A 13,460-nucleotide genomic window follows, 5' to 3' on the forward strand; every position below is an offset into this window, starting at 1 on the left:
CATGCTTACACGTGTTAGCAATGTGCCAATTCATGTTAATAACGTTAATGATGTGTTAAATCATGTTAACAACATGTTTACACGTGCTAGCAATGTGCTAATTCATGCTAGAAACATGTTAACAATGTGTTAAATCATGTTAACATGTTTACACGTGCTAGCAATGTGCTAATTCATGTTAAAAACGTTAACGATGTGTTTAATCATGTTAACATGTTTACACCTGCTAGCAATGTGCTAATTCATGCTAGAAACATGTTAACAATGTGTTAAATCATGTTAACATGTTTACACGTGCTAGCAATGTGCTAATTCATGTTAAAAACGTTAACGATGTGTTAAATCATGTTAACATGTTTACACGTGCTAGCAATGTGCTAATTCATGCTAGAAACATGTTAACAATGTGTTAAATCATGATAACTACGTTTACACATGCTAGCAATGTGCTAATTCATGTTAAAAACGTTAACGATGTGTTAAATCATGTTAACATGTTTACACGTGCTAGCAATGTGCTAATTCATGCTAGAAACATGTTAACAATGTGTTAAATCATGATAACTACGTTTACACATGCTAGCAATGTGCTAATTCATGTTAGAAACATGCTAACAATGTCTTAAATCATGCAAACAACATGCTTACACGTGCTAGCAATGTGCTAATTCATGTTAAAAACGTTAACGATGTGTTAAATCATGTTAACAACATGTTTACACGTGCTAGCAATGTGCTAATTCATGCTAGAAACATGCTAACAATGTTAAATCTACCTGTTTTTCTGATAGACTTTAAAACTACATTAAACTTCAAACTACTTCAAACTGAAAACCTTCAAACTTCAGGCTTTTAAAAACTTTTTTAAACTTTCTGGTCAGGCTTTCTCAAGCCATCTTCAAAGTTCGTCTTGACAAACCTTTTTTATGTAGCTGATTATTAAATTGTTTTAATTAAGGTTTATACATAGTCTCCATGAAAGAGTTCATGATACATTTTTTTCATTACTACTGGAGCTGCCAGTCTGCTAAGTTTCAAATCATTTTTAAACATCAAGCACAAACTATGCAAAAGTGCAACCCTTCCGGTGCACTCAGTGTCCGAATTCACTCACTCGCTTTCATTCACTCCTTCATGTGAACTATTTTAGTGGAGTAATGTAGGGAATAGGAAACGAGGGTATAGGGGGATGATTTCGGACACAGCCTGACTGCTTCTATATCAACCGGAGCTTCTAAAGGAAGCCGCAGTGATGCAATGACTTCAGCAATTAGTGATTGGCTCTTTTATTTAGAAGGCCGGACTTATTCCACCATATTGTGCATTGCACTTTCTCCCCGTCAGATTCATCTGTTCATCTATAAAACTGAACGCTTTTTTAGCGCATCTCGCATTTCACTTTGAACTTCTTGCTAAATGTGCAAGAAGCAATGTAATGTCATTTTGCATAAACATCACCACAGGCGCATTAGTTCAATGAGCCTGGAATTCCTTTAGCTTTGCATAATAACTGAGGTAATGCAATAGGCACTGGTCTGTGTCCACTGTATCAGAGGCTGGAATTTCCCCCGGTCCCCGAATGCATGACAGGAGAGGCCCTCCATGCGTATCTAATCTGTGAGCATTAGCACGGCAGAATGTGGCATTGCGGCGTGGAAAAGTTCAATCTGCACTTGTTTAAGCAGCAAGCTGTTCAGTTCATCCTCTGCCGCCCTTTACATTTGCCGAGGAAAACAATGTTCTGATTGCACCTCTTGTGTCGCGTTGTAATTGTAAAGACATTTGAGTCTCATGGATTGCACGCATTAATCTCTGGCATGCACGCAGGTTGCCTAGCAACAGCAGGTTGGCGGGAGTGTTTGGTGCAAAGAGGGCAGTTGCGCCTCTCTCTCTTATCCTCCAGTCTTTGGCTAAATGTGTTGTGATCTCGATGGCTCTGCACTTTCCATTTTCAACCCAACTTGGGTTGTTTTTAACCCAGCATTTTTTAGAGTGTACTGTATGACAAGTATTGACTCATTTGCATAGAAATGGAATTTGAAATTTTATACAAAAGCTTAAGAATCATAGATTTGTCTTGAGCAGCAAATCATCATATTAGAATGATTTCTGAAGGATCATGTGACACTGAAGACTGGAGTAATGATGCTGAAAATTCAGCTTTGATCACTGGATATAAATTACAGTTTAAAATCTATTTCACATATAAAACAGCTATTTTATATTGTAATAATATTTCACATTTTTTACTGTATTTTTGATCAAATAAAAGCAGCCTTGGTGAGCAGGAGAGACCTCTTTCAAAAACATAAAAAATCTTACCAACCCCAAACTTTTAAACAGTAGTCATATATATCATATATGTGTTCATGAGGTGTATAAATGCACACTTAGCTATTCAGACTCATCTTTATGCCCATCTTCATCTATGTGTATTTCAGAGCATCATATTCTTCATCTGCAGGACTTTTTAGGCACATATTAATCTGCTTGTGAACAGTATTTCTGCATCCATGGTGTTTTTCTCTCTGATCAGTGACTGCAGGTGTGTCTGTTAATCATGTCATTAGGAGTATTAACACACCAGCACATCACTGCTAGCACAGTGTTCGAAAGTTCACTTTAAAACTATAATCAGATTACACATACCTGGATTATCATTGAACCAAACACATGCACTGATCCTGTCAAGGTGCTGCTTTGATTCATATATTAAAACTATAGAGTCTTTAAAATCAACATGAAGTCAGAATTGACTCTCCTTTATATATGTTCTTGATCTTATGATTGAAGTGCACATTAATATTTATTTGATCATAAATATCATTTGTGTTTAGCAGGAGAAAGTGATAGAAAGACATGAGGGTGAGTGAATAATGAAGATGATGAAATAACGATTTCGCCATTGCTTTTGCAAACTCACATCCGGCTTCATTTTGGTATGGAAATCCTACACTCTAAAAATGCTGGGTTAAAAACAACCCAAGTTGGGTTGAAAATGGACAAGCCCAGTGATTGGGTTGTTTTAACCCAGCAATTGGGTTAAATGTTTGCCCAACCTGCTGGGTAGTTTTATTTAACCCAACTATTGTTTAAAAATGACTATATGTCTGGCTTAAAATGAACCCAAAATAGGATGGAAATTAAAAATCAGACACATAATTACTAGAGGCAACAATAATAATCAAAAGGTGAACATTATTAATAAGCAATTTAATAAATGTTTATTGTTTAATTATTATTCATTAATCTTATTAATAAATGTTTATTTTCAACATACTTTGGGTTCATTTTAAGCAAGCAATACAGTGATTTTTAAACAATAGTTGAGTTAAATAAAACTACCCAGCAGGTTGGTCAAACATTTAACCCAACTGCTGGGTTAAAACAACCCAATTGTTGGTTTAAAAAAAACCCAATCGCTGGGTAAAAACAACCCAACCACTGGGTTAAAACATCCCAACTATTGGGTTATAACAACACAATTGTTGGGTTAAACCAACCCAATCACTGGGTTAAAACAACCCAACTGCTGGGTTAAAACAATCCAGTTGTTAGGTTAAAACAACCCAACTGCTGGGTTAAAACAATCCAGTTTTTAGGTTAAAACAACTCAATCGCTGGGTTAAAAGAGCCCAACTGCTGGGTTAAAACAACCGAACCGCTGGGTTATAACAGCCCCACCGCTGGGTTAAAAGAGCCCAACTGCTGGGTTAAAACAATCCAATTGTTGGGTTAAAACAACGCAATCACTGGGTTAAAACAACTGAACAGCTGGGTGATAACAACCCAATTTTTAGGTTAAAACAACCTAATCGCTGGGTTAAAACAACCCAATTGCTGGGTTATAGTTATGGTTTATTAGTTTTGGGCCTCACAGGTTTTTAAGAGAAACTTCCTCCTCTTATTGTGTCCTCTGTGACGTATAAAGTCAACACTCTCCCAGTGTCCTTTTTTCCCGGTTACACAGGCATGTTAATAAGAGTGCCATCTGTTTGGAGGTGAATGCGTGTCCTGGAATGTGTCAGGGATTATCTCCTAAAACCATTAATACATCGCTGGCCTTCCCGTAACTTTAGCTGCATGTTTGGAAATGACATTGTTCAATGACAGCTCACCCGTCTGTCAAACGGACACGAAGGCCACGTTAGTCTGAAGCCCCTCAAGCACAAATGGGAATGTGAGGAGTGAGTAAACGTGAGTGTGCCGGAACAGAGGAATGACCTCTACAGATCAAGGACTGTGAGCGCCGGACCTCCTCCCGATCCCCTGTGAGGAGCTTTTCCACGTTCTCTTCCCTCTCACAGTGTCCCTGGCCTGGAGTTTTTCACAGGGACTCACAAAGACAGTGTAGCAAGTGAAGGTCATGTACTTCATGTACTGGAGAACTGTTTAGACGTGTTTTGTTCTTTATGTTACTTTTTGGGATGATAAAGTGCCAGAGGAACATTAGTTCATTATTTTATTATTTGTTTAGATTGATTGTCTCAGCTGTTTCTCCTAAAATTCATTAAGAGAAACAAACATTTCTGTATACATTAATAATACGTTTATAGACTGTATACATTTATGCAACATATAACTTTAATGTAGATAGTGCAAACCATCTCAGCAAACTGTTTGAGACGCTATATCTAAAATGAGATTAGAGAGAGTCTGTGGTCTTTTTCTCAGCAGATGAATCTGAAACAGGATTTATCTCTCCATTTACTGTCACTGCTGTCTTGGAGGAACAATTGAGATATTAAAAAGTGTGATTTTTCTTTCCAATGGGATAATACACAATGCTTTTTGTCAAAATCACACAGGCAAGCCAAAGTAAACAAACGGCTCACCTTTTGAATGTTTTGTTTGCTGTAGTCTTCATCGAAAGCAGTGCAGGCTTTGCCTCGCCTCGGCATGATTGAAACTCATGATGTCATGGACAAACAGGGCGCCTTTTTTCACAAAGACACTTGTAGAAACTATGTACAACCAACGTGGTGAACCTGATTTCACCAAGTACAACATATTCCTGGATCAACATCTTTGGAACAATATTCCAATCAACCAATCAGATTTGAGTTTATGCCAAGTTCAGGCTTACAACCAGGGTTAGGTGCTTCTACATCAGTGTTATTCACCTATTATTTCCCTCTGATTTTAAGTATTAAGTTATGGGTAGGGTTAGGATTAGGGGTAGGACAAAATGTTTGGACAGGAATGTTGCTCCAGGATCAATGTCTTACATGGCAAACTCGCAGTGACCACAAACACACACATGCTTTTCTACTTCGCTTTTCTGGTTTGTTCCCTCAGTAAGTCATTCAGTAACTTCCCGCCTGAGGGTAAACTACCAGCCCAGCCCGCTGAATGCAGATTTTGCCAACTATTACACAAGACATGTCCACTACCTCACAGCTAACAAGGAACACTCTCAGAACTTTAGCTGATGTTCTGGCAAGTTATGAACAAAAGTTATTTCAGTCACATTAATAGAATGTTCTAATCTGGTCTTTAATAATGTTCTCAAATCGTTAGCACAAAAACATCATTTATACATCATTCATGGGACTTTTTCTCCTGAAACGTTTTAGTTGGATGATGATCTAATATTTTTTAAATTTTTAAATGTAACTACTTGTTTTAGAATGTTTAGAGAACATTCAAAAGTAACAATAAAATGGAATGTTCACATATAAGAAAAAACAGTCATGAACTGTGTTGTTTTATTGTTTTATAATGTTTCCTGGGGTGCACTTATAATGTTAGTCTGATTTTTACATCAAAAATTGTAATAATTTTGAAATAAAAGGCATTTTACCTACCTTGATTTTAACCCTCTTATTTGAACGCTCTGTTTTAAGGGGCGTGTCTGCTCTGAGACTTCACTGCTGTGATTGGCTAACATCTTTGCAATATGAAATAGATAATTATTACTCTCTTGAGAACTTTTAGCACGTTTTTACTGTTACACCTCTCGAGGTTAACTAATCGTGAAAAGTGTTGATTATAGCATTACATTTAGATCTATGGCATTATATTTACATCGTGGCATTAAAGGTTGCAGTGATGAACATTGCAGTCGATCACAGACATGTTGTTGAGCGCATGAAAGCAGTGATCTCGTCATTGAAACTCAATTTCTGCACACTAACGAATGCTTTCATCATAACTAACAGTGCAAACATGATGTAACTAAGAGATTCATTGAATAAAACAGGAGTTTTGGTGCGATAAACTGATAAACTCTTCTGTTTGATTGACAGCTCCAGCGACTGTAAAGGGAGCGTTTTTGATCACTTTCTATATATAATTTAATCACTGTTTAAATAATAGATTATTTTCTTCCTACTAAGAGAAACAAGGTGAAGTTGAGCGTTTAGTCACTGGTTTGATTTACTGACACATAGACAAAGAACATCTGACTGTACATGAATCATTAATATCAGATCAGGCATTAGAATTAACACAGTTACTGACATGTTGTTGCATTACTGTCGAGTCCATATCGTAAAAGTCTGTTTGCAAAGCCTGCGCCAAAATGCGATTGATTTACCAAAGAATCCACAGTGAAATGTACCGAATACAAATAAATAAAGCTCAACTGAGACATTCACATTGTTGAAAATAAATAACCATATTCCTAGCATTAGGATCCTTTGAAAGGTAATGTTATTTTAGTCCTGTATCGCTCTTCTCTCCTCCTCATCTCACTAACACGCCAGTGGGCGGGGCTAACGCTGCAATGATGAAGTAGGCGTTGATTTCTTCTGTGGAGGCGGAGTTTCACCTATCTATGACAGGATGATTCCTTCGCTGGGTCTGGTGTCAATAAAAGCTTTTTTTGGACTAACAAGGAAGTTTTCAGTTCTGAAACTTACAGGATATTCTTATAGTACGATGACCTCTTATATATCAAAAGATCAAGGAAAAGTTGATTTCTTAATTCATAATCCCTTTAAAATATTTAAAAAACTGGATGTTTTGAATGTTCAGAGAACATACATTTTGATAACTTAATGGGAACGTTAGCAAAACGTTCTTAGAATATAGTTTTGTTAGCTGGGACCTGTAACCCAAACGAACCTAATGCAGCTTGTTTCTCTGCCTTTCTCTCAGCATGTGAATAAAGCCATTTTTAAGCACAAAGCTCTTTAAATGTTGAGCTACCTTTGTTCCGACTGTAAATCTGCCATGTTAAGTGGGCATTGAGCCTTTTTGTGAATGCTATTTTTGTGAAAAATGAGCAGTTTGTGAAACAGGAATTCCTGTCTAGTGAATAAATACATCTGTTGAATCTTATGAAGTGGTCAGACTTTACTTCTGTGTTATTCTGAGAGCATTTGGTTGCCAAATCTGTCCTGACCAACTCAGAAAACTCACAATAAATGCTTTCCATGGTATTTCTGTGCTGCTTTGGATTTGCACCATCTCGTGTCAAAACCTAAAAGTGTCTTTCAGCATTTGCTGATTTAAGCAGCTGATCTAGTTGCTCCTTAAAAGACAGTCTGCTACTGTAACCTTTTAGCACTAAAAGATAAAAAATTGTTCCACAGTGGTTTCAGTTGAGTGATTTTTCATCATTCAGTTTGCTTGTCGCGTCCACCATGATCCCGCGTGTGAACCTGCAGCGTAATTATACTTTCACTGTTTTGAGTTTATACATTTGTGTTCTTTCTTCTTTTGTAATTCTGCTTCCTTGCTGTTTATAGATAAGCAAAGACGTCTCGAGGGCAAAACTGTTCAAGAGTGAAGCATAATGAGTGTTACACATCAATTAGATGGATAAGGCATACGATTGAAGACCAAAATAATTAATAATACAAATATTAATTACATAAAATGCTAACAGATTAATCAGATTAATACTTTTTGATTATAGTTAAACAGTATGTTAAATATACATTTCAACAATGATCGATTTTTCATTTCAATTAAATGAATGTACTATATTTTAGTTTGATAATGTTGTTTATTGAATATTTTATATTTTTACGGGGTTTTATGGTACTAAATTATATTTATGCAGTAGTTACAATCCATTTATTCACTTTTTGAGCATAGACCTGAAAATAAAATTTCCAACTTAAACTGTGGTAAATCTTGAATGTTCAGAACACAGACTGAAGTTTGGTCTCTTTTTAAAGATGACACTTGGCAGATTATTGCTGACATGAAAAAAATTTAAAAAGTGAAATTAAAAAAGTTATAGAATTTTACATTTATTGTTATGAAAAATGCACAAAAATACTATTTTCAATTGATATATTTTCCAAAATGTGTTTTTTTCCCCCTCTAAAACTGTGAGAAAATCAAAGCCATAAAACTAAACAAGCTGTGTTCCAAATTTGAGCTTGATATCTCAAAAAATGAGCTTTCAGTCAGATTTTGTCTGGCCGCAATACCAAATGTTTCCACTAGATGAAATTCGTTTCCCAACCTTTTCGAATCATGTCCATTATTTTTTTTTTTAGTTCACATAGAAAGTGGCAAAACCTTTACCAAGTTTCGTACCATTCCGACAAACAAACAAAAAAAACAAAAAAACAAAACAAAACAAAAACATTTTTTTCAGTCAAAAAAAAAAAAAAAATACAGTAAAAACAGTAATATTGTGAAATATTATTACAATTTAAAATACCTGTTTTCTATATGAATATATTGTAAAATGTAATTTATATCCAGTGATCAAAGCTAAATTTTCAGCATCATTAATTCATCATTACTTCAGTGTCTTCAGTGTCACATGATCAGAAATCATTCTAATATGCTGATTTGCTGCTCAAGAAACATTTATGATTGTTATCAATGTTGAAAACAGTTGTGCTGCTTCATATTTTTGTGGAAAAACCATGATATATTGTATTTTTCTGGATTCGTTGATGAATAGAAAGTTCAAAATAACAGCATTTATTTGAAATACAATATTTTGTAACATTATAAATGTCTTTACTTGTCACTTTTGATCAATTTAATATATATATTCATTGTTAATGCAGTGGTTTGTTGCGTTAAGTTTTGAGTTCATTCTCATATGTGTCCTGTATGTGTTCCTGTGTGAACCTGATGCACATGTTTACGGTCATTGTGTTCTGTAAACAGTCATGGGTTTAAGCTTCAGCCAGGTGTCAACCACATATCTACACCAATATACGAGGTTTTGTTGCTTGGAAGACTTTGGCAAGTCAAGAAGTTCTGGATGAGATCAATCATTAATGGTGCTTGTGTAGGCCTAATGCTATAACCGCTTAGAGTTACACTTTATTTTGATGGTCCACTTTAGACATTCTGCAACTACATGTCAACTAGCAGTCATTAGAGTATTAGTAGACTCACTGTTAGGTTATGGTAAGCAGAATAATTTGTCATACAGTATAGTTGCAAATAAGCGGACTATTGAAATAAAGTGTTTAACAGGGGAATGTTGGTGTTAATCACTATCAGGGCTAAAACAATTTCACCAGAGAACTTTGTCAAGCCCATATGGGACAATGTTTCACAATGGTTTCGGTAGAGCGCTTTTCCATGACCCCGTGTGGCATATTGCGTTTGTTGTGTCAACCTGCAGCTCTAACGCACAATCTTTACTTTCACTGGCCATTTTGTGCTTAGACGTTCGTGTTACTCTTTTGTACGTCTCTGCTTTCTTCTGCTGTTTATAGGTAAGCAAAGACGTCTTGAGGGCAAAACTGTTCAAGGTTCACGAGCGAAGCGTTATGGGTGATGAAAATAAATTAGCTGGCAAGAGTTCAGACGTTTAAATGATTAATGACGGAAAGAATAAATAATAAAAACTGTAACATATTAACAGACAATTATTATGTATTATCTCTCAAGTTCTTTTAAGTTGATTCAGGTATCTTTCTTTTTTGCACATGCATTTTTTTTCCTTTTTATTGTTGTTTTTTTAATTGTTTTAATTTTTAAAAAGGGCTGTTTTTTTCCATAATGTCACTATTTTACACAACCATTCAAATGTTTTGGGTTCAGTATGATTTTTAAAAAATGTTTTTAAAAAAAGAAGTGCTCACCAAGGCTGCATTTATTTGATCAAAATACAGTAAAAATTGTGAAATATTATTACTAATTAAATTAGCTGTTTTTTATGTGAATATATTGTAAAATGTAATTTATATCCTGTGATCAAAGCTGAATTTTCAGCATCATTACTCCAGTCTTCAGTGTCACATGATCCTTCAGAAATCATTTTAATATGATGATTTGCAATTTTGTAACATCTTTACTGACACTTTTGATCAATTTAATGCATCCTTGCTGAATAAAAGTATTAATTTATTTAAAAAAACAAATCTTGACCCCAACTTTTGGCTGTGGGCAGTTTCTGGTTAACATTTTTGGGCTTATTTTTGGCCCAGAATGCACACTGTCACAAGGCATTTTAAGTGTTTTGCTTAAAGGATATAATTATTGAAAAGATGTTTGTTTGCAGCAAGAGGTCAGATGTAATTTAGCCTTGTGCAACATATGTTTTATACACGTTTATGCAACAATGAACCAGATCTTCATCACTAAGAATGATTTGTTTTCTAAGTTTACACACAATCCCTCACAATTATTGTCTATTTTTTGCTATAGGCGAGTGTATAATGAGAGGATGAGAAGTGCAGCGCATGAATGTAGGTGTCTTCCCAGGAAAAAAGACGAGTGGAAAATTCTGTTCATGGACAAAGTGGGCAGACAGAGGCGGGGGGCGATGTCTGGTAACCTGAACCCTGGAGACACAATCTTAGGTAAATCTACTCACTCTGCCTCTCTCGATCGCTCTCTCTCCACGGCTCTGAGAGGGAACAATGCTCTCTCACATCGAGCACACAATATCCCTTATATGTGAGCGAGTCGCTCGTCTTACTGAGTCGATTCTCCGGGGACGGAGCGCAGCAGAGGACATCATGTGCTGAGTTTCCTCGAGGGCTTTCCAGAGGGGGGTGTGATTACAGGTGCCTTAGAATGGACGTTTTAAAGGAGTAGCTTCACCCCAAAAAACACAGTTCAGTCACCATTACTACTTATCATGTCACCCCCTTTTTGAGCACAGATCTGAATTTTAAAGGGACAGTTCACCCAAAAATGTCAATTCTGTCATCATTTACTCACCCTCAAGTTGTTCCAAACCTGTATGAATTTCTTTCTTCTGCTGAACACAAAAGAAGATATTCTGAACCAAACAGTTGATTGACTTCCATAGTATTTTTTCCCCATACTATTGAAGTCAATGGGCCCCCTCAACTATTTGGTTACTTATATTCTTCATAATATCTTCTTTTGTGTTCAGCAGAAGATAGAAATTCATACAGATTTGGAACAACTTGAGGGAGAGTAAATGATGACATTTTTGGGTGAACTGTCCCTTTAAATGGTTCATGAATGCTGTGGAATACAGACCTAAGGTTGGTCTTTCTCTCACTCAGCAGATTATTAAGCATAAACGTGTACATAAGTATAAGTTTACTGTAAAGCAAATGTATTGAACTAAACATTTTATACAAAATATGTATTTTACAAAATAATTTGGACCCTAAAATTGCTAGAATATTTTTATTATAATATTAATTCTGTTTTGAGTGTTATGTAACGTGAGGCTGTTTTTATCACTGATGCCTAATTTAGTTTATTTGTTATGAATGATAAGAATAACAAATATAATTTTGCCATATGATTGGCCTTTTTTTTTTTTTTTTTGCCAAATATGATTTTGCACATTGTAAAGATTCAGTTGCACATTGTAAAGAAAAGTTTGGAAAATATATTTATTTCAGCCATTCTGTTTACAACAACACATATATTTTGTCCCATATTATATTATACTATATTTCATTATATTATATTTGAAAATTTGTTTAGACGCTGTCAGAGATGTGAGCTACAGGCCTTCAGCGGCCATTCAGCGCTCATGTACCCACAGAGAGCAGCTTCATCTCGGCCAGTCCTTCGGGAATTTGCTGCTGGCTCTTATGTAGATAGTGCTTAAACATGAGGTATAATTCGTTTTGGGTATATCAAACAGGCAATCCTTGGTCTTATTAATCTATTACTTGTTCCAGAGCTAATAGATTTGGCTTAAGGGCTATATTAAGTTTCACAACTTTATATTTACATTGAAATTAAATCCTGTACTAACTAGAGCACTGCTTTTGTACATTTGACTGAACTGTTTGCAAAGACTTTTATATTGAAATGGACTGAAACAAGGAAACAAGGACAATGTTTTTACTTTAAACAACATCTTACGAGACGCAACTGACAAATGCATTGACTAGCACTGTCATGGGAAATCCTCTTAAATGTTAAAAGGACAAAGATATCGTCATATCCTCAGCGGACATTCAAACTGATTTTGTGATTATGAATATAAGATTGACCTGAAGAATATCAGCTAGATGCAGGTAATACACTCGCTCTTTCATAATACTCTACATATTACAATGAGTTTCAATGAAACAACTCAACGTTCCTTCGTTACTAGTTCTATAGTGACGTTTTAGAATTAGTAACGGATCTTGGGCTCAACTGTTAAACTGTCAGCTTGAGATTTGAATCCGTGGCGGAAGGAAGTAGTTCCTCACAAAAGAGGGTTTTTAAAGACACTCCGTGGTTATTTCTTATTTATTTACACATTTGTGCCATCGAACTGTTGTATAACTGCAATATCACACTCGTAGCCATGCGATATGGCTGTATATCAGCACACTGTGATTACCTACGGCCGAATCACAGCCATGCTGATATATAGCTATATCGCATGGCTATGAGTGTGATATTGCTCATATATTATACTATATTATATTATATTATACCACTAAAATAATTACTTTTTTATCTGAAAGTTTGTTCAACACAAAGCTAAGAGCTAAGAGTATATGAAGCAAGTTAAATTGTCCTTCAAAATGTCCTTCAGAAGAAAGAATGTCATACAGGTTTGGAATAACATGAGGGGGAGTAATTTATTTTAATTTTTGTCCTAACGATTATTGAATATGAATAGGCCACTGAATTGTGGGGACATACTAGAAGTGACATCCAGCTTCTAAAATCAGATTCTTGCAGCTTTCTGCAGTGTTGTTCACAGAGAGTCGTGCGAGACACTGCCTTCTTTCACAGTTGTCATGTTTATTATTCTCTCTCTCCCAGTGTCTGCGGCTGACATTTCCCTCCTCGCTCACAGCTGCGTGCCTGAGAGAGCGAGCCGCTCTTACAGACTCTACATAGTGCTTCTTACGCATTGATGAGCAGAAGAGTACACTTACAACGCTGACATCCATATTGTGGAAATAAAGAGAAGGAAGAAAGACTGGAATCTCTCAGTTTTAGGTTTGTGTGTGTGTGTGTGTCATTCAAAAGCTTGTGGTCAGTAAGGTTTTTTTCTGTTTTGAAAGAAATTAATACTTGAACTTTCTGTTGTATCAAAGGATCCTGAAAAATAAAATATATAATGGTTTCCACAAAAATATGAAGCAGCA

At 35.7% G+C, this 13,460-nt stretch overlaps 1 long non-coding RNA gene across 1 annotated transcript; it reads left to right on the plus strand.

Moving 5' to 3' along the window:
* The first annotated feature begins 9,229 nt into the window (after positions 1–9,229).
* Positions 9,230–13,448, plus strand: LOC127513916 (uncharacterized). The gene is made up of 3 exons (XR_007930526.1): positions 9,230–9,644; positions 10,579–10,733; positions 13,132–13,448. It is a non-coding gene; the product is annotated as an uncharacterized LOC127513916 (long non-coding RNA).
* Positions 13,449–13,460: the final 12 nt, after the last annotated feature.

The sequence above is a fragment of the Ctenopharyngodon idella genome, chromosome 1, assembly GCF_019924925.1.
Source record: "Ctenopharyngodon idella isolate HZGC_01 chromosome 1, HZGC01, whole genome shotgun sequence".
Lineage (NCBI taxonomy): Eukaryota > Metazoa > Chordata > Actinopteri > Cypriniformes > Xenocyprididae > Ctenopharyngodon > Ctenopharyngodon idella.